A 26,960-nucleotide genomic window follows, 5' to 3' on the forward strand; every position below is an offset into this window, starting at 1 on the left:
TATTCTTTTTGCTTTTAATTAGATGCTTTTTATCAAAAAAATAAGGAAATCACATCTTTGCATGTTATTTGAAAAATACACTTTTCAATACAAAAGAATCACATTTTGTACAATACCACACTTACAACACAGACAACAGAAAGGTAAATCACAAATGAGCATGGATATGTTTTTAGACACAAATGCCCACAAATTCCTATATTAAATGAATGTAATTCAACACCTATCTGAAATGTGGAGAGAAATAACCCAAAACTTGGTTCACTGATTGTGACCTACCTTTTATAACACATGCAAGAATATCTTTCTCTTACCCCTAGTAACTGTTGTGACCCTCAGCCAGTGACGGTATGTTTGAAAAAAAAATTTGTGCCAGGCTAAAACACCTTGTGACAACTTTTTTTTCAGGCTTCCAGTCAGCTGACCATGTAATTTGATGGTAAGTTCTGAAACACTAGATTTGTCTTGTTTATCTGGATTCTCAGCCATTGACAGTCTGTTTGTTGTCCAGTTTCTTGGAGACGGGCTCTGGTCTCCTGTAGGCAGCAGTAACTGACCGGCCAACTTCAAACTAACTCTACTCCATCTCCCTTAGAGGAGCATCTGACCTTCATCTGTTCTGGTGATACACACATCTGGGACACAGCTGGCTCTGACACTGGTTCTGGAAGACAAAAATAAACCAGTCCCTTCAGGATTTCATGTCCTTTCAAAAAAAATTTTTTTTTTTTTTTAAATCTCTCACGTTTTGTAACCCACGTCTTGTTGATTCTGCAAGGAAAATGAGCTTCTATGTTTGCTTTACAGAGTGAGTCAGTGTCTGGAAACTACGATGTTCAAGACACAAGTTTGACAGCACCAACGCTGGATGGCACGAGGAAACATTTTGCCACAACCTTGGCTCATGAAGTACATTGTAGGAAGAGACGTGAGCAGAAGGAATCCGATGGTATCTGCTGCAAATTGACCTCTGACGTCATTAAAGTGTGAGGCCAATCATCACGTGTTGTTTGTTGGGAGTTTGCCAATCAAACCCTGAGCTGTAACGTCTTTTGCTTCGGGCAGAGCATTGAAAGTATTGTTTCAAAAAGCAAAACTGAAAACATGTTGCCTGCAAACACTTCAGTCTGTCATCTTCTTAGGTGTTAAAGATTAAACTATTTCAGAAGCATAGGAATATTATCGTGACAGTACTGGAACAGGCCTGAACAAATGACGTTACGTATCATTGGCAGACGTTAGTTCCTATTGCTTGGCAGCGCAGAAGTTACAATGTCACGTAACCAAGCAGCGAGTACTGCTTGCTACACAAACGTTGAGGATAAAAAGTTGATAATATTGCTGGTTACTGTGTAACTTTGTGTATTAAGTACTTCTAGTATGTTTTATAATTTGAATCCTGACTACACTGCGGTAGTATTTTTAGTTTAACATGTTATGTTCTGTTTTAATTCAGCGCATGTCGGTAACTTTCGACTAAATTACGTTCAAGGATGAAAAGGAGGATTTGTTTTTTTGACCGACGCTAAACTCCTTCAGTCACCCGCCGATGGAAGCTAACGTTGCCGTCAGTCTTTACGCTTCATAGGTGTCGGTGCTCCCACCCAACCTCCCGGTAAGTTAAATCATTGGGGAAAATAATTGACTTCTTAATGTGAAATTGTGACCTTTGTTCATCATGTCAGCTAACAAACTTGTTGCCATAAAAGCCAATGACGTTGATCGTTGTAGCTAAAGAACGCGGTACTCATTTAGCTAACAAGCTAACTAGTTGGCTAACTAACCTCAGCTGCATCCTGTTAGCTAGTTAACATTAATCTACCTCATTACGCTGTAAAGCTCTTTGCATTTTCTTATTTGCAAAAAGTTGATGGCTTTTCATTACCAGTGAAAAGCCGTTAATGCATTTCTATAAATACATATGGAAATACTTGCTCTGTAGGTTCACACTAATATGTAATCTATGCACAGTTGACCTTACATAAGCATGTCTGCTATCACTATTCCCAGGTTATCTGTTGAAGTTATGTATTTTCTATTTACGTACCCTGTTTGGTTTTTGTAAACTGCTACATAAGTGAACACAAATGCAAACACAAGGCTTTTAGTTATATAATAACTGATAAAAAGATTTTCCTTTTGTTGGAATTAGACCGAGGGGTATTTTATAAAATACAAAAGTGGGCAATACTCTTACTTCACCCTCAGAACGTGGTTTAGTATATTCATGCTTGAATTATATTCCACTCTCTCATCGGACTGTGTGCCAGGCCTGTATAGTAAAATCCTTAAAGGAGAATAAAAGCTGTGGCTGTGGCAGCAGAGGCAGTCAGACAAAAGTAAATGGAATCATTCTCTAAATCAAGTCCAACTCATCGGACAGCTGCATTTGTAACCCGGTTATTCTCGTGTTCTCAAAGCAGGAACATCAGACAGAGAGGGAAGCCCTCTTCTTCTTCTGCAGTCACCCCATTAAAAACACAGAGTGGGAGGGAGGGAGGCAAGCAGAGAAAGCAGGGAGACTCAGAAGTGCTGGTTCATATGATCAAAGTGTAAAGTCGGTTTTAAATGTTGGTGGATGATGGTTAACATGTATTGCAGCATTGCACTTACTGGCTAAAAATGGTAATATGTTTTTTCTTCAGCTACTCCTTTTGAACAAAGGTTACAGACTCTTGGATCCTTCCACATCAGTTAAAAAAAGAATTCCCTACTGGCACAAATGTGCAGACTAATGTGTTGTTATTACAGACTGATTTTGTGACCTGTTATGAGTTTAATGTGGTTTTTCTCATGCTTTGACATTTGAGGTAAAAATATGCTTGGCATTAACTAGAAACTTCATCCTTGCTCACCTGTGTTGGTCTTTGGCCCCATCTTGTGGCAAATCAACATTAATACATTCATGTTAACTTTACCTTCTAACACTATTACTCACTGCTTTTTCACAGTTTGAACTTGGTTCATACCATATATTCCAGATCTTTCGCAGCATAGTGGTGGAGTGGTTGAAACGTCCTTGATTTGGATCTTTTGCTGACTGTGGTTCTCAGGGTGCCTGTGTGTTTTCTTCTGGGGTCTCCAGTTTCCTCCAACAGTCTAAAGCTAAGCATGTTAAGGTGAGTGGTGACTGTAAATTGCCCCTAGGTGTGATAGTGAAGGGTTGTCTGTGTGTGTATGTCTCACTGTGTTGGCCCTGATAGACTGGTGTCATCAAAGGTTTTACCCTCCTGTACGCAATGTCTAGTGGGATAAAATAACTGACACAGTTAGACACAGTTCATGTGGTGTAGAAGTTTTTATTTTCTCTTTATTTTTCATCTTGGTTTGACCTCCTTCTAAGAAACCTATCTGAGGGACTTTTACATCCATAAATGCACTTGAAAAAAACGAGTCTTTAATAGCTGCAAGACGTGATTGAGAATTGTAATTTTTTTTTTTTTTCCACATTACATTTTCTTTAATTCACAGTTTTCACTGTATAACTGTCGGCACATCACTAGGTGCCACTGATGACATAAATAGAGGCTTTATGGAGAAACAATGTCATCTTTAAAAATACCTGATTTAATTCAAGGTTCTGGTTAAAATAAGTCTTGAATGAAGAGGAAATTAAGTTGCATTTTGGTGTAAGTTAACTCTGGTTTTCCTTGTTTCCGTCACTTTTACTTCTGAGTAGACAACTTCATCATCATTATCTGAAAGAAATAAAAACACTTGAAATGGATTTTACATAGATAAGTGATCACACAGAAATATGTGAGAGTGTTGAGGTAAAGACTTCAAATACTTTTCACGATTTTGTGAAGAGTAACACACCTTGCATAATCAAAATATATAATCATAAGGTTAATTCTTTGCAGATTTATTTTGAGGATGATCAAGTATGTACATGTTTTGCATACTGAACTAGGAATTGGGGAAATGGCTTTTTCTTACCTGCATTGACAGTTGTTTGTTGTGTTTTCTTATTTAAATGCTTGACAGCAAGAAATAAACCCAAAAGAAGAAGCAGCGTGGCAACACTTGCTATCACGCCCACAGTAACGAGAGAGTAGTGAGAAATGAAACCTAGAAAACACCAACATGAGTGTAAATTAGATATTAACATGACAATAGTGCATTCAGAAACTATTCAGCTAAACATTTTAGCTAAATTCCAATAGTTGTTGCAAAGGATCTGAATATTTAAGCCATTGTGATATTTCACAATGGTTTTCACTTTCATTATGGGCGACTGAGTTTAGATTAATAAGAAAAAATGAATGTAAACAGTAGCATCAGGCTGCAACATAACCAAAGTGAAGAAAGTGAAGGGGGTCTGTATACTGTCTGAATACTTTCTGAATGCACTGCAGATGGCAAAGGGTACCAAGAATTTTCTATCTATCTATTCTCTCCTATATTTGTACAGCTACAAAAATCTGTTGTCTTTCATCGGTAAGAAATACATTTAAAAACTGACTAAAAATGAAGTAGCCTTAAAATTACATCAATAAGAACAACAAGAATAATACCTTTGCAGCTTGTGAGGTGGATGGTTGTTTGTTCTCTGCTAACTTTGTTTTGAACATTACACGTTAAGTTTCCTGTAAGCTGACCATGTAAGCTGGTGGTAACATTTGGTGTGTGGTGTTTTCCTGAACTCCCAGCTCTCGTCTTTAACAACATGTTATTGTCCAAAGTCAGAATGAACTCGACTCTATCTCCCTCAGAGAAGCAGCTGACAGTCATCTGTTCTGGTGACAAACACACCTGAGACACAACTGGTTGGGACACTGGAGCTGAAACACAAATGTGAATGTAATGACATATCCTGTACATGCAGTACTAAATGATCTTTCACTTCCTGTTTCCATTGTAGAAAAACATACAGCATATCAAACATAGATTATATTTGGTAGACACACAAAATTCTCAGTTTCAGAGCTGTAAGTGGAAAAAAAGAATAGGAAATTCACCACTTACGCCTATTATTGATGCACATTCTAAAAACATATTGGTTAATGTACAAATAATTAAGGGAAAACTTTTTTATACTGTTTAATGACAATTATATGAAATAATATATAAAAATACATAGTAATTCATCAAAAATACAAGTAGTCAATCTAATGAAATTGACACGCTTTACAATATTTGTAGTAAACTATAACAGCAATGTATAATATTGAAATTCTGTATTTGGGTACCTGACACTACCAATTTCCAATTTGTATTCATATCCTTGATATAAAATGAATACTGTTCAATATGGCTGTATTTATACACTGCCGTCATCTCTTTTTATTTGAAATACATGTTTTGTTGCTCATACCTAGTATTTCTACATGGATGTCAAGTTTCCGCACTAATAGACCATCAAGCCCATGTGTTTCCAGCTGATAATCTCCGGAGTCTCTTGTTGTTGCCTTATAAAGCATAAATGTTCCATTTGTGAACAATATAGAGTAATTACTGTATTCCTTTGTAGTCACTGATGGGTTTTTGCCTAACTTTAAAATAGTAACCGTATTCCTTTTCAGATATGTTGTTTCTTTTGGATTTGTGGGCAGAAAAAACATCAACGGCTCCCCAACTGCTCCAAAACATTGCTGAGTGGCAGTAGATTCCGATAAATTGCATTTCATACCCGCTTGAAAGAAACAAAAATCAAACATTATTTTTCAGCAGAGAAATGAAAAATACATTTAATAATTTCCCCTAAATGAAGGAAAGAACCCCATTATATGTGCTATGCCACTTGATTGTGACTGGTGAAATGTGATTATTTGACTGTTTCCATTTTAAAGTCATAGGTTTACTGAGTATGTTTTAACTTGTTTCTAACTTTCGTGACTGATAATAATTTAATCATGTAATTGTTGAAGTACCTCTTGCCAGAGCTGCTGTTGCTAAAGTTGCGATGATTAAGTGAACAACAATCATTTTCTGTTGGAAGACAGTCAGGATATTATTAAAACATTAAACAATTCTTCCCCAGTAAATTAATAATAAAAAAAAATTATACTTTTTTGATTCTGTATGTAACCTTTTTAGGTGCACTACAAGGTGGGTTTTGGTTACATTTTTAAAAAAGACTAAACTTTACAATTAGTTTTAATATTTGTATCTGTACATATATATCAGTAAGTTTCAGCGATAAGATAGATTTATATTTGTTGATGTAAATTTAAAAACAATCACTTACAGTAGGATGTCTTCTTAGTGGCTCACCTGTGAATTTTCCACTGACAGCAGGGCCCTGTATCTTTGGTCGTCTTATTTTGCTGTGTGGGGAGAATTGAAGAAGTGATTTGCACCTAATTTAAGTATTAGTGATCTCTAAGCTCCATGTAGTATTCAGCAGAAACGGCTTTAAATGTGATGTAGTTTCTCAAACTTAAAACCTTTCAACTTTATGGTCTCCGCGGTGTGATTTGACATTTTAAATGATGTATTTTGTGATTTCTGTATGTGGGTGACATTTAAGTTAACATGTGCCTTACTAGCTTTCTGAATTGAGTTTCACCTTTAAGTACGACATTATCAGACAAAAACATAATCTGAGTACATCACATTGGGCTGTAAAATAATAGATATAAATAATATAATAAATTAATGTAAATTAATTATTCTTACCTCCTGCTCCAGGAGGTAGAGCGGTCATCCACCAATCCCACAGTTGTAGGTTCGATACCTGGCTCCTCTGGTCACATGTAGACGTGTCCTTGAGCAAGATGCTGAACCCGAACTTAGTTGCTCCCGGAATGAAAAGCAGTGTAAACGCGTGTAAAGGAAATGTGATATTACTCACTTGGTCAAGTTTAAAATGAACATTAAAATCCGTTTCTAATACTGATCCTTTGACCTCTCTAGAATGCAGATGGGTACAGCTGGTAGAGGGTAGGAGGCTAGTAAAGTGTGGAGGCTGCTAGAGAGCCTATGCCAGAACTTGCTCATTTATTCCTGTTGCTATAGCAACTGGCTAACATACTGATGGTTGATGGGAGACCATTTTATGTATGTATCTTTGACTTTGTACTTGCTCATGTTTTCTTGCATCCAAAATCATAGTAAGAAATTTCCACCTATGTGTCACAGCTGAGCTCTGCCTCCTCCTATTTTTGGCACCAGGGTGTGTGTGTGTGTGTGTGTGTGGGAGCTGTCCTGACCTCTGTTAGGGCTGGGATGTGCCAAGGTGATAGTTGGCTGAATTATTGGCCAGTTCCACATGTTGGCCTGTTTGTGAAAGAAACTACTCTCACTGGCTGTTCAGTGCATGAAAATAGACCAAGATATTAGCAGTGACAGTATAATTTGGAACTCAGAGACATAGAATCTAAGGCTGATTAGAGTGTCTATGCTGACTCGTGTCCACTAAAACATTTTAACCACCAGGTGGTGTTAGGCGACTCCCACAATGATCACACAGTTAAAACAACTCCTCTTAAACAGTTTTGACTTCATCACCTTCATGAAAGATTCATTGTAGCACTGTTGGACAGACTTTGTTTAAGCTGTAGGGGACAAAAAAGTCATTCACATGCTGCCCTCCTCTCTATTGCTGCTGAAGTGACTCACTTCTGGGCAGGTAAAGCTGGTAGAAGAGGGTACTGATAAGAGGATGGGACATGATGTCTCAGACAGTGCAGGGACTGTATTAACAGTTCAAAGTAATACAATTCTTATCAACAATTCTTTGATGTTTTCTAAATATTTTTACCTATAGTTAAGAATAGATGCTGTTAAAGATGAGCTTAAAAGCAAGGAACACTTTTATAGACCAACTACACCTTTTATAGGTTACTACAGTTAGTGATTCATAATATATATTAAACACTGAGATTGTGCTATTTGGGGATGACAGAGGAACTTGATCATGTGAGTCATTATCAAGTCCATGTCTAATGTTGATAGTGTACAAAATGTACTGTTTTAAGAATAAAAGTTAATGCTGTAAACTGTACCATTTACATCAATGTCATACAGTTATATTTTAGCTGTGATGTGCTTCTCTGAATTCTGAGGGAGATTAAAGTTTAACCCACCTACAGTAGTAATTGTTTCCAAAGCGTGTGCTGTAGCTTGTTTATCTCGGTTTACATTTCAAAAAGTTGTTGGCTGTAACTAGAGGGAAATGACACTTTAAATATGGTCACCGCATGTGTGAAAAACATTCTGGTAAAACCACAGCTGTTTTGCTGTTCTCAGTGCTCTGTGCTTCTGCTACTGTGGTAGATCAGTGCTAATATTATTTATTTGCAGGAAGAAAAAATTATTTTTAAAAGCAAGAGATGAGTGGTCTCTCTCCCCTCCCAGGGTGGGCTGCCTTCTGCATCCTAACTCAACGCTCTACCACTGAGCCACCAGGCCCCCTTTAAAATAACATTAAGGAAGTATTTGGAGATACAAAGAAATAAATTATTTTAAAAATATAAAACAGAAATTAAATAAAACAGTATTCATCCCCTTCATATTAACTAATCATCGTACCTGAACACGTTCAGCAATGAAATCCTCATAGATTTAGCCAATTGGTATCCAAAGTCACAGAGGTGATGATTGTACATCACCTTAGTGCAAACAATATGTTTATAGGATTGTAATATAAATGCACCAGTATCCGTAAGTTTCAAAAACTGGGGAATCAGTATCCTGTCCAAGATATAAACCATTAAGACAAAAGAACACTCCCATCAGAAATCATAGCAAGATCATTTCCTATGTATTATTTGGCTCTTGGAGTACAGTTAAATCCATCATAAGGAAATAGAATGAATTTGACACATGCATACATCTGCCTAAAACTGGCTGTCAGACAAACCCAGATGCCACCAAAACACCTGTTATTACTCATGTTAAATAGTTACAAGCATTTTAATATAACAATGAATAAGCTCAACCATGGTTTTTTTGCTATTTACTGAATGTCAATAAATAGTTGTTCAGTATGTTCATGTGTTTATTGCAAAAAAAAGTTCTTTATATTTGGGATATGTGTAAATTCTATGGGAAAGGTTTGTTTGCAAATTTAACTGTAGACACACATCATTTGCTAGTGTGCGTTTTTCTTTCAAAGTTTCTGCCTAAATCTGAATGACAGGCTTTGGTTGTGTTGAATGCGAAAACAAGAATAAGAGATTAAAGAAAATGACGCGAAAGCAAGATGTGGTTTTGCTGTAGCAAACTTGTTTCAACACAGTGACTGTTGACTGTAAGCAAATGCATGGAGTAAAAATAGTACTGCATTAGAAAAAAGGTTGTTGGTGTTGATGGCTACAGGGACACATACATGATAAAAGGCCAGGAAATGCATTGCGATTTATAACTTCACACGATGCACAGTGGTTTGGTACTTACTAAACTCTGCAGTGTGTGTTTAAAATCTTCCAACAATAACAATTCATTTTTGTATAGCTATTATAAATATTAAAGGATTGTTTAATGTACGGTTCTAAAATTGGCCACAATTTAGACTGGGGGGCAGCTGTAGCTCAGTTGGTAGAGCAGTTATCCATGAACTACATCCTTACTGTCCACCAATTACTTGTAAGTCGCTTTGGATAAAAACATCTGCTAAATGACCACTCTTATTCTTAATTGGTCAAAAATACATATTTACTGATATAGTCGGTTTGTATTTAACATTGTGTTTTGTACGTGGACTAGTTTCAATACAACTTTGGCTCCATCTTTAGTTTCAAAATGATCAATATATATCTTAATGGCCTAATGTGAACAGAACCAGTTTTGGGAGTTGCGGGGAGCTTTATGTAATGTTTTTAATGAGGGTAAAGCATTTTACATGCAACTTTTGCATTACAGCTCCCCTCATGTTTCTCCACCCTACATGCCTTGCTACTTTTTGTAGGAGCACCTCAAACATGTCCTGTTGAGGTTCAGTACTTTGCTCTAATGCTATTTTATTCCCAATTTGTAATTGTTTACTTTTTGCTAAAGCTAATTAAATGCTTTGCCTTTTCTGCACATTTTAAGATCGGCAGTAAGTAGATGTAATTTCAAAAATATCACTATTCAGTCACTAAGCCACAAACAATACGATGTCTTGTTTGTGGCTTAGTGACTGACTTTCAATTTTCCACTGACGTCATGTCAGCATTATTTTTTGTCTTCCTGTGTGTGTGTGTGTGTGTGTGTGTGTGTGTGTGTGTGTGTGTGTGTGTGTGTGGAGAATACTTAAAGTTGTTAAGTACTATTGAAGTACTACTATTGTTTTTGGTAGACTTGGGTAGTTGTTTTTGTTATGTTTCAGTTCATTTGAATGTATTATTACTGTATATTTTCCTCATGCTATCATAAAATCATAATTATACAATATACATGCTTTGAACTTGTTTCTACTCTTAGTATGTATATTCCTGTCCTGTACATTCCTTCTCTATTCCCTCAACCTTTTGTCTCTTCACTTGTTCCCCTCAATCCTTCATTGCTGATGCACTGTCACAAGCAAATGCACTTTCTACATTGGTCACATGTCTTGTCTTTTTGTCTTTGTCTCTAGCTGTTATGTTTTGTAATGTGTTAATTGTACAGTTTTTTTTGTTTGTTTTTTTTGTGATTTAAAAAAAACAAACCTAATTTGTATTTCTTTGTGGTTATCTTGGTTATAAACATACTAAGATTCATGTAGTATCCTGATAAAAACTGCTTATATAAAGAATCTGGTCTGCAACACTTGTTCTCATGTGTGAGAATATGTCTAGAAACCAGAGCTATTACAGATGTCTACAGATTTTTTCTATACTTTCTGCTGTAGGAAAGATTATTATAAACGCTATTTTTCTTAAACATATGTGGAGCTTAACATCATTTTTGTACTAACTCTATAACGGTAAAGTCACCGATTACATTCTGGCCGATTACTGATTATTTCTTATTGTCTCTCTGATGTTGTTCATGTCTGAGCAGCTACAGCTGTTAGAGAGAGGGGAGTTGTTTTACTGTGGAGTCCACCAGCACTCGCTCAAGCCCTGGAGATGTGCAGTATTTTTATGTAATGTGTATATATATATATATATATTGTTTGTATTTACTATAACCTCTGTGCTACTTTATGTATTCAGTGTCTTATTTGTGGTTTACAGTTAGAGCAGGCAAAACAGGAAAGACTAACAGAACAGTATTTAGCTTTAACTTTGTGTTTGACTTTGATTATTCCATGAGGTCAAACTAATCACATCCATACTTAATGGGTTTATTTTGTTTATGACCTTTGTTGTAAGTAAGTGTAACTTTACTGTCATGCCTCAATATGCTTAATTAAAAAACATGATATTTTTGAAAATGAATTCTACGGGATGGAAAAATCAATCATTTAGAAAATAAGTTTGAGTTTCTCGTATAAAAAAAAAAACACAACTTTAAAAGAAAAGTCAAGAGGATTTCAAAAGTTTAATATACATACTGCAATATATTCTCATTGGTGACTTTACAAGATGAACCTTTACACTTTGATGCAAGTCAAATACAGATATTCTGCCTTAAGTCTAACATGCTTTCAAATGTCACAGATTTACATTGATAACTGTAATTTGTTTATGCTTTGCAAACAGGAACAGGAAAATAGTAAAAATTACTTGTGTGAAAATCTACTTGACAAGCTATTTTACATTCCTGATTCTAAATTAAGTTGCATTTTAATGTTTGTTGGGTCTGGTTTCCTTTGTAGGCTTCACTCTAACATCTGAGTAGACAACTTCATCAGTGTTATCTGAAAAAAGTAAAAACACACTAAAAATGGATCTGATATAGGGCTTTTCAGTATATTGAACTTTAAGGTGTATCAATAGTTTTCAATTCAGGTGTAGGAAGTTGAAAATATATTGTGTTCCATAGCCTTCTAGCATCTTCTCTTACACCGACCCATCCTCCTAAAAACATTACGTTCTCTTACAACTAAACCTGAAATGTGATTACATTTTTGTAGCTAATGTAAAAATGTAATCATTGTGTTTCAATGCAATGTATTTTTTGAATGAATGAAACAGTAGTTTTATTAAGGGTGAGGCAGCTGCCAGGAGGTGGTTTAGGAGGGTGGCACATGTACAAAGCATAGGACTGTCAAGCCAAAGACCCCAGTTCAGTTTTTGAGTCCTGTATCTGGTTAGACTCAGGCAAGAAATTTACGCTAAATGTCAACATAATCTCATTATGTTCACAGGAAACTAGACAGACTGCTGTTGGTTGCTTTTCAGATTATTCAACATGTTGAATCAACGTTGGTTTGACAGTGAGAGAGATCAGTCTCCTTGGTTGTTTAGTTTTGTAAATCAGTGCTTGTGAAGAGACTGAGCTGTTAACAGCAGTTAAATCAGACATATCTAGACTAAAGATGCCTTCTCATTTGTAATCAATCTGCCTAAATTGATACAAACTGAAATTGATACAAAGTCACCTGCAGAGGGCTAAATAAGTTGATTTTCAATGGTTTATTTATTTTTATTAATTTCAGAAAGGTGATAAATCTATGTGGTTATTATTCAGGTCATAGTTGGTGGAGTTGTACTGGGGGGCATTATATTGAGATGGTTCTATTATAAATGAAGACTAGATGCAGCATGTGAATTGAAAAAATGTCTTTCTCTTACCTTCATTCAGAGTCACAGGTGTTTTTTTCTTATTAAAATGTTTGATGCCAAGAATTAAACCCAAAATGAGAAGCAGTGTTGCAGCACTTAATATCATAGCCACAGTCACAGTCACAAGAGAGGGGGGAGAAATGGAACCTATAAAAAACAAACATGAACCCAAATGAGATATTGAGAATGACAAAAGAGTAAAACCATTTTTTATTTTTGTTTTACCAGCAACATATTTAACACACATTCAGCTACCACTGAAGTTCCTTCATCCTCTAGAAAAATCTTGAAAAATTATCAAGGAGTGTATAAAAAGAAAGTTATGGTTAATAAAAATTATATCATTGCAAAAGTTTGCATCCCCCTGTAGGAAATGTTCTCATACTTTGCATGTCCTCCCTTTTCCGGTGTAATATTACCCCATTCTTTATGGCGTTATTGTAAACAGTCTGCTTGATTGGTTTTCTGCCATGTACAGCCTTCTTTGAATCTATCTACAAGTTTTGAATGATATTTATATTTGGAGACATGCACGGCTTTCTAAACCATTCCTAGTTGAGTTCGCTTATTATCGTTATTATTATTATTATTATTATTATTATTATAGGGTTGTACTGAGTTTGGGTTGGGCTCCACCCCACTGCTCTCCCTGAAATAAAGATTACCCAACCTGGGAAGGTCTTATCGTTTTTATCGATGCCAGTTTTGGCCAAAAAACGATTGGTAACATCCACCACTGGCTAAGCCGCTTAACAGTCCCCTTCTGCCTTATATTCATTTACTGCAGTGATGTAAGTTTCAATCTTACATCATACAGATACGATGTACAGAATAATAAGAACCGTCCACTTACATTTCTGCTAATATTATAATGTTTAGACAACAAAACTAAGAATTCTTTAAAGAAACACTCAAAAGGACAGAAACTCTCTAGGGGAAACAATATGCTGAATTTCTAAATAAAGCAATGGACTGAGCCAAATCCTGAACAAAGTTGATTTGTGTTACTGCAGAAACTTGTGGGTCTCTGTGCAACACTCGATCTATTTGCTGTACAGAGAAGTGTTGAGGCTTGTAAGGCGACAGTATGATTATAGTGACACAGTAAATTCAAAGAATTGAAGATACCACGGCTGTGCATTAAAATGTCCGCCTCTCCTGTCAATCTGGGGACACACATCCATTCTGTCAAAGTGTAGTAGCCACAGCAACCTAATAAAGCCAAAGAACTATGTTACAATCTAGATGTGTTTGTGAGACGGTGTCCGATCTGCTATGTACAAAACAACAAGTAAAGCTGTGCTGAGTCACATTTTGTGAAGATCAGCTTCAGTGTGTTTTGGTGATTAATTTTTCCCATTAAGCTCTTGTTTATATTAATCAAGTAATTAATCATTTATATTACAACATAATAGTTCAAAGTATGTTTTATTGACGAATACAAAGTCTCTCCATAATATAATTAAAGCTTGTTCCATTTAATTTAAAGGAATATGGTGCAATATTCACTCGGTCAGTTCAGCTTCCCTTAGTTTAAATACTGCATCACGAAAAATATCGGTTTAACTGTTTTAATTCGTATTCACATTATCAGCAGATTTCTAGATCACTTCGTAGTCACAATCAAATCTTTAGTCTGTTGAGCTCTGTTTGAAGCAGTGAAATGCTTTAAGAGAAATAACCCACCTCCTACTTTTAACCTGTTTCTGTACCTACATCTGCAGAGCTGAAAGATGAGGAATCGAGAGCATAACACATGGTTATACCAGCTAGAGTAGAATCCGATGTTAAGTTTGGTTATTTGGCTGCAACTGCATGTTATGAAGCATTTTGTAAAAATTTTTTTTTTTTCTATTATTTTGTCCACTACATTAAGTGTATCAGTGAGGACTGGCGACATAACATAAACTCGTGTCTGCACTACATTTCAACAGCTGCACAAAACACAGCCTCCCAATAATCCTATAGTCCTTATCCTTATTCGTCCTTATCACCAATAACCAGATCCTGTGGCACATTAGGTTGAACAGTCCAGCTTTTTATAAGTTCCAGCTTTAAGTGGATGTAAGCTAACGTGTTCATATCGGTTACTAATTAACCAACAAGCTTGTTGTGGTGTCTGATTGGTTAACGAGTGTTTTAATCATTTCATTAATTCGTGTAGCATTTTTACGCCTTGACACTTTAACGTGCAAATGTACAACTGACATTGTCTTAATTGAGTTACTTGAGTATCCAGAGGAATCGTTTCAGCCCTAGTTCCACCAACTGCAGGCTGGGAACATCCAACAAGAGTTGTCATTTTGGATTTGAAATTCAGTTTTCTAAGTTGCTCCAGTCATCTAGCCATCAGAATTTGGCCTTTTATGGCTGATTAGTATACACCCGAAACATTAACACTCAAATAATTAGTACATTATTTTACTACACCTTTCTTTTTATACATTTTTTGACCGTTACATCTGTTGATGATGGAACATGTGTCCTAACTGATTATGCTATATATATTATGGTATTAGAAAGAATTCTCTACTTTTTACCACATAATTCACATAGCAGTGAAGAGATATCAATAAAGAAATATGATATTAAACCTTTACATGTTGTCAGTTGGATAACTGTGTCTTCTCTGCTGACATTGTTTTGAACCGTACACGTCAAGTTTCCCGTGAGCTGACCGTGTAAGTTGATGGTAACATTTGGTTTGTGGTTTTCATCTATACTCGTAGTTCTCGTCTGCATCAGGATGTTATGATCCAAAACCAATGTGAGCTCTACTTTATCTCCCTGAGAGGAGCAGTTGACTCTCATCTGTTCTGGTGACAAACACATCTGAGACACAGTTGGCTGTGACACTGGAGCTGGAAGACAAATCCAAATGTCGTCATGTATATTTATTTGAATTCCTATTTTTCCATGGAACACTGGTAACTTTCATTCACCTATCATCACTTTTATCAAACTGACATGCAAAAATATTTCAGTTTATGTATGTTTCAGAGCCGCCCACATTGGGGAAAAACAAGCACTCAGAATTAATAATCACATTTACATTTACATTTAGTCATTTAGCAGACGCTTTTATCCAAAGCGACTTACAAGTGAGGTACAAGGTAGTAAAAATCTAAGTCAAGGAGAAAACATCAAAAATGTAATATTTGTAATGCAAAATGAAAGTCAGAATTGTACATTTATTTGTAAAAGTAATTGAAATAAAGATCACAAAATATGGAAGTTGCTACATTTAAATCTTTATAACTTGTTGATTATTTTCTAAATCTGCATTGGAAAGAAAATAATTGTAAATGTTTAACATGTTGGACTTACCTAGGATTTCTAGATGGAAGTTGACTGTGTGCAGTAATTTACCATCAGAGGTAAATGTTTCCAGCTTGTAATCTCCAGAGTCCTTCTTTGTTGCTATGTTAAGCTGAAATGTTCCATTTCTGATTGATGCAGACCAATTACTGTATTCTTTATTCCTATCCACGGTCTTGTTATTGGCAACATGTAAAATTGGTTTACTGTCCTTTTTCAGATATTTCTTTTCATTTATATTAGTCGGCAGGTAAAAGCTCAGTGGTTCACCAAGTTTTCCCGTACACTGCTGAGGTGCAGTATGTTGAAACAATTTGCATTCCAACGTCTCTGATAGAATTGAAAACATAATACAATTAAAAACAATTGCTGTATTATAGAATGTAACAATTTCATTTCGATATAAAAGTGAAAAAAACATGTTGCAAAATATTTGGGGGGAAATTTGCAAACTACTAAATGTGATTATTTTCTCGTACTTTTGACCATCAACAAATCACTAACTCCATATCCATAGATGTACTAAGGTGAGTGTTTAACTATTTCTAACTCATTGCAATTAATTGTTGCTTAGTTCTAACTCTTATTGACATAGCATGTATGTAAATTATACAATTGTCATGTACAGGAGCAGATAAGTCTTGAAAATCTAAAATGTAATAACTATTGCTATTATCACACAATAACTGATTTTGCTCTATGACCAAATACTTTAAACTATAAAATTAAAATCTACCTTTTGTCAGAGCTGTTGTTGGAAGAGCTGTGATTATTATGTAGAAGAAAATAATTTTCTGTTGGAACACAATCAGTTTTTTTTAAGAACATTGGACAAAAATTCTACAAAAGAAGAGTTTAAAATTACACTTGGCCATAAAAGATACCATGTCTGTAGAATCAGTGTAATTAGAATACAGTTTTAATGACCCAAATTATATATTTCAGAAATGATAAAACTCAGCAACTAATTAAATACGGTACTTTTTCTGCACATTTTGTTAGCAATTAATAGAAAAAAGTTTTAAACTATCACTTACTCTTTACCAATGATGTCGTCTTTGTGGATGACCTGTGAATTTTCAGTATGACAGTACTCTACTGGTCTTGTCTTGCTGTGTGACAAGAATAAGGAAGCTGTTCACTTCTATTGTAGCACTAAACAAATTTGTATGTACTTTGTAGCCTTTTTTTGGGGGGGGGGGGGGGGGGGGAGAAACTTGCCAAGCTTCATCTGAATTGAGACAAACTGCAAACTATGATTTGTTAAATTGTTATTTCAACGAGAACTTTTGAACTTTCTTTTCTCATTTCTTAGACTCTTAGATTTCACTAATTACTTAATATGTTTTGCCACAATTACCATAATCCGTATTGTTTATGATGTGTTTTCTTAGTTGAGTACTTTTGTACTTGAAGTAAAATGTAAATAATCTGCTTTGTACAGTACCTATACTTCAGTAAAAGTGGTACTTGATGTTGTACTTGGTACTTCTTATAGGACAATAATTTAACCTTTAGTAATTAGGTTTGTGCAGTATGTACTGTACCACCTCTGCACACGGTTTATTTCATTTTGCTGTGTATGAAGCTGTGTAGCTGCAGATGGTTCAGAGTGACCATCCTGACCCCTGTCCTCAGTAACATTAAGTCCACCAGTGTTATATAGTGTTATAACTTTTTTTTTTTCTTTTCTCACTGCTATTATTCCTTTTTATTGTTGCTTCTTAACAGGCACAGTTTATCTCACCAACTCAGTTTCTGATTAGGCATTAATCTATAATACATTTCTCTAGTTCCAGTCCAGAAGTTATGTTTCTCTGAGCCTTTGTGTGAGGGGCAGGAGCATCTCTGTCTTTCTTCACTGTGCAACACACACACACTACATGAGAAAAAGGAGGAAAGGAGGTCATGTTACTGTGAAAGAGAGACTCTGTGGCCCAGACTGTGAATCGATGTTGAGATCAATCTTTGTTGCTCCTGTTCTTAATAACATCCGAATATTACATGTAAACAGTTGCTACTTGTTTTATGTTGTTCAGTTAGGGTCACACAGTGTGTAAAATGTCTATTTATTGGAAAACTACTTAGTAAAAAATGCACAAAACTGGTATTTTTTAAAGTAGATAACAGCTGACTATAGCAGCCATCTTGAGTCATGACATTGGCTTTAACTATATGCAGATTACCGAACTATTAGCCAAGCTGACTGTTCTGAGTGTGTTTATTAATTCAGTGTGACATGGTCAGAGTATCATCAGAGCTGTTTAGAGATTCAGTTTCAGAGCAAATATCCATCCCTATGAAATACTAAACAATATGCCACGGAATAAACACATTTGCGACTAAAAAGCTTTACTAATTTTAGCCATTGCTTTGTGTTTAGTACCAAAGTTTGCAAATAGATCTAGTTACCACGTTTGGCCCCGGTAAAGGTTAAGATTAAAAGACTTGAGAGAAAAGTATTACACATCTGCCCATGTAGTAAATTTACCAGTTCACTTCTTCCACAGCAGGGAAACTGTTTGTAGAATTTTGAGGAAAATAATGAATTTAATCCATTTTGAAATGAGGCTGTAACATAACAAAAAGTAGTGAATCAAATGCACTGGGTAAGTACTGGTAGTGAAATGCTTTCTGCTAGAACTCAGACCACAATACACAGTCACAGTAAAACTGAATTGATTAAACTTAGAATACACACAAAATAAAGGATAAAAGTAAAATGAACAAAATAACGTCTATTTAAAAAGAGATGCCATCCAAAGTGGTGCATGACTGGTTGTCATTAAGACTTTAAAATGCAAATTGGAGTTTTAAGGCAGCGCAAGTTGTTCAGTTAAGCTTCCACCTTGTGGATATGGGCAGAAAGTATTGTTTTAAAACTTTTCTGTAGTTACACAAAGAAGTTTGGCTCCATCTTGTTGTCATAAATGATCATTACACCACATCTTACAGGTTACTACCTACTGAACGTTTTATTTGTAACGGCATTAATTTCTTGCATCCCCCCAGGTGTCAATACTACTATACTACAATACCACACTTACAACACAGACGACAAAAGGTAAATCACAAATAAGCATGGGTATTTTTTTAGACACAAATGCCCACAAATTCCTATATTAAATGAATGTAATTCAACACCTATCTGAAATGTGGAGAGAAATAACCCAAAACTTGGTTCACTGATTGTGACCTACCTTTTATAACACATGCAAGAATATCTTTCTCTTACCCCTAGTAACTGTTGTGACCCTCAGCCAGTGACGGTATGTTTGAAAAAAAAATTTGTGCCAGGCTAAAACACCTTGTGACAGCTTTTTTTTCGGGCTTCCAGTCAGCTGACTATGTAAGCTGATGGTAAGTTCTGAAACACTAGATTTGTCTTGTTTATCTGGACTCTCAGCCATTGACAGTCTGTTTGTTGTCCAGTTTCTTGGAGACGGGCTCTTTTCCCCTTTAGGCAGCGGTAACTGACCGGCCAACTTCATACTTAACTCTACTCCTTCTCCCTTAGAGGAGCATCTGACGTTCATCTGTTCTGGTGACACACACATCTGGGACACAGCTGGTTCTGAAAGACAAACAGTCCCTTCAGGATTTCATGTCCTTTTTTAAAAAAAGTTTTGCCAGCCTAAATCACCTTGTGACAGCTGTTGCTTAAAAAAATGTAAAAAAAAAAAAATTGTAAAGAATCTTGTTGCTCAGTGTTTGCTTGTCAGAGTGAGTCAGTAACTGAAAGCTATGAGACAACTTCGACAGCACCAACAGTGCTACAGTATGTTACCTATGACGTAGGCCAGCTCTGCTGGGGGTTAGTTACAAGTGGGTGTAAAGGATCCAATCCAATGTCAAAGTCAAACAAAGATATTAATCAACATAATAAATTCACATTCATTGGTGGAGTTTCCGCTAAGAAAGACGGATGGCACGAGGGAACATTTTGCCACAACCTTGGCTCATGAAGTACATTGTAGGAAGAGACGTGAGCAGAAGAAATCCGATGATATCTGCTGCAAATTAACCTCTTACGTCATTAACGTGTGAGGCCAATCACCACGTGTTGTTTGTTGGGAGTTTGCCAATCAAACCCTGAGCTGTAACGTCTTTTGCTTCGGGCAGAGCATTGAAAGTATTGTTTCAAAAAGAAAAACTGAAAACATGTTGCCTGCAAACACTTCAGTCTGTCATCTTCTTAGGTGTTAAAGATTAAACTATTTCAGAAGCATAGAAATATTATCGTGACAATACTGGAACAGGCCTGAACAAATGACGTTACGTATCATTGGCAGACGTTAGTTCCTATTGCTTGGCAGCGCAGAAGTTACAATGTGACGTAACCAAGCAGCGAGTACTGCTTGCTACACAAACGATGAGGATAAAAAGTTGATAATATTGCTGGTTACTGTGTAACTTTGTGTATGAAGTACTTCTAGTATGTTTTATAATTTGAATCCACACTACACTGCTGTAGTATTTTTAGTGTAACATGACATGTTCAGTTTTAATTCAGCGCATGTCGGTAACTCGACTAAATTACGTTCAAGGATGAAAAGGAGGATTTGTTTTTTTGACAGACGCTAAACTCCTTCAGTCACCCGCCGATGGAAGCTAACGTTGCCGTCAGTCTTTACGCTTCATAGGTGTCGGTCCTCCCACCCAACCTCCCGGTAAGTCAAGTCATTGGGGACAGTAAGTGACTACTTAATGTGAAATTGTGACCTTTGTTCATCATGTCAGCTAACAAACTTGTTGCCATAAAAGCTAATGACGTTTATCGTTGTAGCTAAAGGACGCGGTACTCATTTAGCTAACAAGCTAACTAGTTGGCTAACTAACCTCAGCTGCATCCTGTTAGCTAGTTAACATTAACCTACCTCATTAGCTGTAAAGCTCTTTGCATTTTTTTATTTGCAAAAAGTTGATGGCTTTTCATTGCCAGTGAAAAGCCGTTAATGCATTTCTATAAATACATATGGAAATACTTGCTCTGTAGGTTCACACTAATATGTAATCTATGCACAGTTGACCTTACATAAGCATGTCTGCTATCACTATTCCCAGGTTATCTGTTGAAGTTATGTATTTTCTATTTACGTACCCTGTTTGGTTTTTGTAAACTGCTACATAAGTGAACACAAATGCAAACACAAGGCTTTTAGTTATATAATAACTGATAAAAAGATTTTCCTTTTGTTGGAATTAGACCGAGGGGTATTTTATAAAATACGAAAGTGGGCAATACTCTTACTTCACCCTCAGAACGTGGTTTAGTATATTCATGCTTGAATTATATTCCACTCTCTCATCGGACTGTGTGCCAGGCCTGTATAGTAAAATCCTTAATGGAGAATAAACGGTCTGGCAGCAGCAGGCAGTCAGACAAAAGTAAATGGAATCATTCCCTAAATCAAGGCCAACTCATCAGACAGCTGCATTTGTAACCCGGTTATTCCCGTGTTCTCAAAGCAGGAACATCAGACAGAGAGGGAAGCCCTCTTCTTCTTCTGCAGTCACCCCATTAAAAACACAGAGTGGGAGGGAGGGAGGCAAGCAGAGAAAGCAGGGAGACTCAGAAGTGCTGGTTCATATGATCAAAGTGTAAAGTCGGTTTTAAATGTTGGTGGATGATGGTTAACATGTATTGTAGCATTGCACTTACTGGCTAAAAATGGTAATATACATAGGGAATCCCATTTTGAAATCCACAGCCAAGGAGGTATGAATGAAGGATAGTTCAGATCTTTTGGTTTGTGGTGTTTAGTTGGCGTCGTGTTTCTGGTAAAACACTGTTTTAATGTAGGGAACTGTAGATCAATCTAAAAGCACTGATTAATGAGGTGATGGGCATTATGAGAAACAAGAAATATGCCCATAGCATATTTTATACCTAATTGTGGAAACAATATCAAAGAGTAAAAGTAAGCAGGTCATTCAAAAACTAAAAGTGTAGGATCAGTATAAATAGACAGAGGCAGGTCCAGAGGAGTAGAAGGACATAGTTTGCACTACAGTGTATGGTAAGGGGTAAATATTCATGTGACACTGAGTAGGGACCGCCCTCTCCTATTGTTGCCCTGTTTTTTCTTCAGCTACTCCTTTTGAACAAAGGTTACAGACTCTTGGATCCTTCCACATCAGTTAAAAAAAGAATTCCCTGCTGGCACAAATGTGGAGACTAATGTGTTGTTATTACAGACTGATTTTAGACTTGTTATGAGTTTAATGTGTTTTTTTCATGCTTTGACATTTGAGGTAAAAATATGCTTGGCATTAACTAGAAACTTCATCCTCGCTTACCTGTGCTGGTCTTTGGCCCCATCTTGTGGCAAATCAAAATTACTACATTCATGTCAACTTTACCTTCTAACACTATTACTCACTGCTTTTTCACAGTTTGAACTTGGTTCATACCATATATTCCAGATCTTTCGCAGCATAGTGGTGGAGTGGTTGAAACGTCCTTGATTTGGATCTTTTGCTGACTGTGGTTCTCAGGGTGCCTGTGTGTTTTCTTCTGGGGTCTCCAGTTTCCTCCAACAGTCTAAAGCTAAGCATGTTAAGGTGAGTGGTGACTGTAAATTGCCCCTAGGTGTGATAGTGAAGGGTTGTCTGTGTGTGTATGTCTCACTGTGTTGGCCCTGATAGACTGGTGTCATCAAAGGTTTTACCCTCCTGTACGCAATGTCTAGTGGGGTAAAATAACTGACACAGTTAGACACAGTTCATGTGGTGTAGAAGTTTTTATTTTCTCTTTATTTTTCATCTTGGTTTGACCTCCTTCTAAGAAACCTATCTGAGGGACTTTTACATCCATAAATGCACTTGAAAAAAACGAGTCTTTAATAGCTGCAAGACGTGATTGAGAATTGTAATTTTTTTTTTTTCCACATTACATTTTCTTTAATTCACAGTTTTCACTGTATAACTGTCGGCACATCACTAGGTGCCACTGATGATATAAATAGAGACTTTATGGAGAAACAATGTCATCTTTAAAAACCCCTGATTTAATTCAAGGTTCTGGTTAAAATAAGTCTTGAATGAAGAGGAAATTAAGTTGCATTTTGGTGTAAGTTAACTCTTGTTTTCCTTGTTTTCCTTGTTTCCGTCACTTTTACTTCTGAGTAGACAACTTCATCATCATTATCTGAAAGAAATAAAAACACTTGAAATGGATTTTACATAGATAAGTGATCACACAGAAATATGGGAGAGTGTTGAGGTAAAGACTTCACAAAATCTTGAAAAGTATTTGAAGAGTAACACACCTTGCATAATCAAAATATATAATCATAAGGTTAATTCTTTGCAGATTTATTTTGAGGATGATCAAGTATGTACATGTTTTGCATACTGAACTAGGAATTAGGGAAATGGCTTTTTCTTACCTGCATTGACAGTTTTTTGTTGTTTTCTTATTTAAATGCTTGACAGCAAGAAATAAACCCAACAGAAGAAGCAGCTTGGCAATACTTGCTTTCACACCCACAGTAACGAGAGAGTAGTGAGAAATGAAACCTAGAAAACACCAACATGAGTGTAAATTAGATATTAACATGACAATAGTGCATTCAGCTAAATTCCAAGAGTTGTTGCAAAGGATCTGAATATTTAAGCCATTGTGATATTTCACAATGGCACAGTGGCTCAGGCTGCAACATAACCAAAGTGAAGAAAGTGAAGGGGGTCTGTATACTGTCTAAATACTTTTTGAATGCACTGCAGATGACAAAGGGTACCAAGAATTTTCTATCACTCTATTTTTGTACAGCTACAAAAAACTGTTGTCTTTCATCTGTAAGAAATACATTTAAAAACTGACTAAAAATGAAGTAGCCTTAAAATTACATCAATAAGAACAACAAGAATAATACCTTTGCAGCTTGTGAGGTGGATGGTTGGTTGTTCTCTGCTAACTTTGTTTTGAACATTACACGTTAAGTTTCCTGTAAGCTGACCATGTAAGCTGGTGGTAACATTTGGTGTGTGGTGTTTTCCTGAACTCCCAGCTCTCGTCTTTAACAACATGTTATTGTCCAAAGTCAGAATGAACTCGACTCTATCTCCCTCAGAGAAGCAGCTGACAGTCATCTGTTCTGGTGACAAACACACCTGAGACACAACTGGTTGGGACACTGGAGCTGAAACACAAATGTGAATGTAATGACATATCCTGTACATGCAGTACTAAATGATCTTTCACTTCCTGTTTCCATTGTAGAAAAACAGCATATCAAACATAGATTATATTTGGTAGACACACAAAATTCTCAGTTTCAGAGCTTTAAGTGGGAAAAAAAGAGTAGGAAATTCACCACTTACGCCTATTATTGATGCACATTCTAAAAACATATTGGTTAATGTAAAAATAATTAAGGGAAAACTTTTTTATACTGTATAATGACAATTATATGAAATAATATATAATAATACATAGTAATTCATCAAAAATACAAGTAGTCAATCTAATGAAATTGACACGCTTTACAATATTTGTAGTAAACTATAACAGCAATGTATAATATTGAAATTCTGTATTTGGGTACCTGACACTACCAATTTCCAATTTGTATTCATATCCTTGATATAAAATGAATACTGTTCAATATGGCTGTATTTATACACTGCCGTCATCTCTTTTTATTTGAAACAAATGTTTTGTTGCTCTTACCTAGTATTTCTACATGGATGTCAAGTTTCCGCACTAATAGACCATCAAGCCCATGTGTTTCCAGCTGATAATCTCCGGAGTCTCTTGTTGTTGCCTTATAAAGCATAAATGTTCCATTCGTGAACAATATACAGTAATTACTGTATTCCTTTGCAGTCACTGATGGGTTTTTGCCTAACTTTAAAATAGTAACCGTATTCCTTTTCAGATATGTTGTTTCTTTTGGATTTGTGGGCAGAAAAAACATCAACGGCTCCCCAACTGCTCCAAAACATTGCTGAGTGGCAGTAGATTCCGATAAATTGCATTTCATACCCGCTTGAAAGAAACAAAAATCAAACATTATTTTTCAGCAGAGAAATGAAAAATACATTTAATAATTTCCCCTAAATGAAGGAAAGAACCCCATTATATGTGCTATGCCACTTGATTGTGACTGGTGAAATGTGATTATTTGACTGTTTCCATTTTAAAGTCATAGGTTTACTGAGTATGTTTTAACTTGTTTCTAACTTTCGTGACTGATAATAATTTAACCATTTAATCGTGTATTTGTTGAAATACCTCTTGCCAGAGCTGCTGTTGCTAAAGTTGTGACGATTAAGTGAACGACAATCATTTTCTGTTGGAAGACAGTCAGGATATTGTTAAAACATTAAACAATTCTTCTCCACTAAAATAATAAAAAAAATATTAGTTCTTTGATTCTGTATGTAACCTTTTTAGGTGAACTACAAGGTGGGTTTTGGTTAAATAAAAAAAAAAAGACTAAACTTTACAATTAGTTTTAATATTTGTATGTGTACATATATATCAGTAAGTTTTAGGAATAAGATTTATATTTGTAGATGTAAATTTAAAAACAATCACTTACAGTAGGATGTCTTCTTAGTGGCTCACCTGTGAATTTTCCACTGACAGCAGGGCCCTGTATCTTTGGTCGTCTTATTTTGCTGTGTGGGGAGAATTGAAGAAGTGATTTGCACCTAATTTAAGTATTAGTGATCTCTAAGCTCCATGTATGGTCTCCGCGGTGTGATTTGACATTTTAAATGATGTATTTTGTGATTTCTGTATGTGGGTGACATTTAAGTTAACATGTGCCTTACTAGCTTTCTGAATTGAGTTGCACCTTAAGTACAACATTATCAGATAAAAACATTATCTGAGTACATCACATTGGGCTGTAAAATAATAGATATAAATAATATAATAAATTAATGTAAATTAATTATTCTTACCTCCTGCTCCAGGAGGTAGAGCGGTTGTCCACCAATCCCACAGTGGTAGGTTCGATACCTGGCTCCTCTGGTCACATGTAGAAGTGTCCTTGAGCAAGATGCTGAACCCGAACTTAGTTGCTCCTGGAATGAGAATGAGAAACATTGTAAACCTCTCTGAGCACCAATGGGTAGAAAAGTGCTACATAAGTGCAGAGAATTTACCATAAAAATGGCACAGTTCTTATTGGCCAGTTCCACATGTTGGCCTGTCTCTGAAAGAAACTACTCTCACTGGCTGTTCAGTGCATGAAAATAGACCAAGATATTAGCAGTGACAGTATAATTTGAAACTCTGTATCAGACACGCAGAGTTATGAACCATCTGAAAATGTTGAAGTAATGCTGCATTGTTTATGGTTTGTTCAAAAGGCTCTTAATCAGAAGTATTAAAAAAACAGTTAAACACATGGGAAAGCTGAAAAGCCAGAACGGTGTGGTTTATTCTGGTTAAGTAATATTCTGTTGAATATTTCAAGCTGCAGCAAAGAGATGTGGGAGAACTAGTAATAGCAAAACCAGCAGGTAAAAAGAGCATTTAATTATAAATGATATTTAATTAATCATTTAATTATAATTTAAGAAAACGTGTGCGTGTCTGTTTTAACATGTACAAAATTTACCGTTTTAAGATTACTTTTAATCCTTTATACTATTTACATTGTCATGGAGTTGCATTTAACTATGATGTACTTCTCTGAATTCTGAGGGAGATTAAAGTTTAACCCACCTACAGTAGTAATTGTTTCCATAGCGTGTGCTGTAGCTTGTTTATCTCGGTTTACATTTCAAAAAGTTGTTGGCTGTAACTAGAGGGAAATGACACTTTAAATATGGTCACCGCATGTGTGAAAAACATTCTGGTAAAACCACAGCTGTTTTGCTGTTCTCAGTGCTCTGTGCTTCCGCAGAAGCATCAGAAGATCTACCGCAGTAGATCAGTGCTAATATTATTTATTTGCAGAAAGAGAATAAGTAATTAAAAAGTGAGATAAGTGATGATGAGAGATGATCGTTTGACAATCAGTTTGTGACTTAATGCTCAGTAACTACGTATGTTATTTCAAAATTTAAGTGAAAACTACTTTATATTGACCACTGGTTACC

The 26,960-nt window shown here is 35.9% G+C and overlaps 4 long non-coding RNA genes across 5 annotated transcripts; 1 reads left to right on the plus strand and 3 right to left on the minus strand.

The window, feature by feature from the left end:
* Positions 1-20,569, plus strand: LOC137108115 (uncharacterized). The gene is made up of 4 exons (XR_010912149.1): positions 1-986; positions 1,457-1,615; positions 2,982-3,119; positions 20,477-20,569. It is a non-coding gene; the product is annotated as an uncharacterized lncRNA (long non-coding RNA).
* On the minus strand, positions 3,137-7,153 carry LOC137108114 (uncharacterized). 2 transcript variants are annotated; one of them, XR_010912148.1, is made up of 7 exons: positions 6,622-7,153; positions 6,217-6,269; positions 5,874-5,931; positions 5,318-5,635; positions 4,518-4,784; positions 3,940-4,071; positions 3,137-3,698 (listed from the first exon to the last, which is right to left on the minus strand). It is a non-coding gene; the product is annotated as an uncharacterized lncRNA (long non-coding RNA). The 2 variants fall into 2 exon arrangements; XR_010912147.1 differs by having other exon boundaries at positions 6,191-6,269.
* On the minus strand, positions 11,368-17,014 carry LOC137108113 (uncharacterized). The gene is made up of 6 exons (XR_010912146.1): positions 16,937-17,014; positions 16,636-16,693; positions 15,909-16,229; positions 15,176-15,442; positions 12,591-12,728; positions 11,368-11,713 (listed from the first exon to the last, which is right to left on the minus strand). It is a non-coding gene; the product is annotated as an uncharacterized lncRNA (long non-coding RNA).
* Positions 20,570-22,634: 2,065 nt separating the features above from the next.
* LOC137108116 (uncharacterized) lies at positions 22,635-25,954 on the minus strand. Its single transcript, XR_010912150.1, has 7 exons — positions 25,815-25,954; positions 25,474-25,526; positions 25,138-25,195; positions 24,574-24,891; positions 23,777-24,043; positions 23,291-23,420; positions 22,635-23,049 (listed from the first exon to the last, which is right to left on the minus strand). It is a non-coding gene; the product is annotated as an uncharacterized lncRNA (long non-coding RNA).
* Positions 25,955-26,960: the final 1,006 nt, after the last annotated feature.

The sequence above is a fragment of the Channa argus genome, chromosome 22 (assembly GCF_033026475.1).
Source record: "Channa argus isolate prfri chromosome 22, Channa argus male v1.0, whole genome shotgun sequence".
Classification (NCBI taxonomy): Eukaryota; Metazoa; Chordata; class Actinopteri; order Anabantiformes; family Channidae; genus Channa; species Channa argus.